This window comes from Micromesistius poutassou (genome assembly GCF_964030765.1).
Source record: "Micromesistius poutassou genome assembly, contig: SCAFFOLD_1315, whole genome shotgun sequence".
Classification (NCBI taxonomy): domain Eukaryota; kingdom Metazoa; phylum Chordata; class Actinopteri; order Gadiformes; family Gadidae; genus Micromesistius; species Micromesistius poutassou.
The window spans coordinates 12,501-13,585 of NW_028179423.1; positions in this window are offsets into that span (position 1 = coordinate 12,501).

The following is a 1,085-nucleotide window of genomic DNA, read 5'->3' on the forward strand; positions in this document are numbered from 1 at the left end:
GCTGGAGACCAGTGGTGAACTGGTAACGCACCAGGCTGTTTCACGCTGGAGACCAGTGGTGAACTGGTAACGCACCAGGCTGTTCACGCTGGAGACCAGTGGTGAACTGGTAACGCGTGTGTGGGGTTGAATGGGGGAAGGGCGTTTTTTTTTAACGCAGTGTGGAGCTAGAATGTGGATGAATATGACATGATACAACACACACGCACAAACCTGCACACACACACAAACCTGCACACACACACACACACACACGCACACGCACACGCACACACACACACGTGCGCACTGAATAACCTAATCCCTGCGACAAACTTAATCTCTGCTCTGTATTTTAAACCTTCAGTCTCCTTGCGTTGGTTGAGCGGTACACTAGTGTTTATCTGTGAGACTAAACACACACACACACACACACACACACACACACACACACACACACACACACACACACACACACACACACACACACACACACACATTGCAGAGTGTCAGCCAGAGTGTCTTCCTTTTCTGCTCCTGTGTGTGGGATTCCTGCTGAGACTGCTATTGAACTCAATCTGTCACTCAGACAGAGTGTGTGTGTGTGTGTGTGTGTGTGTGTGTGTGTGTGTGTGTGTGTGCTCACATTTACAGTAGAGAGAGAGAGAGGAAGATAAGAGAGTGCGAAAAAAGAAGGTAGGGGTGCACAGGAAGAGTGGGTAAGGGTAAACAAGAGTAATGACAGAGGAGGAACGAACCAGGGGCTGACACACACACCTCTGTGCAGTGTCTTCAAAGAAGTGTGTGTGTGTGTGTGTGTGTGTGTGTGTGTGTGTGTGTGTGTGTGTGTGTGTGTGTGTGTGTGTGTGTGTGTGTGTGTGTGTGTGTGTGTGTGTGTGTGTGTGTGTGTGTGTACACACACACAGCACGGGAAGGGGAGGGGCAGGAGAGCACAAGCCTTTTATTCACTTATCTCAAGATCACTTTATTGCTTTTACACCAAAACCCACATGCAAATGTGTGTGTGTGTGCGTTAGTTGAAAATCACTGCACCAGCGCGGGGGGGGGTGGGGGGGGGGGGCGGGATTCGCCCCAGCTGTTATGGA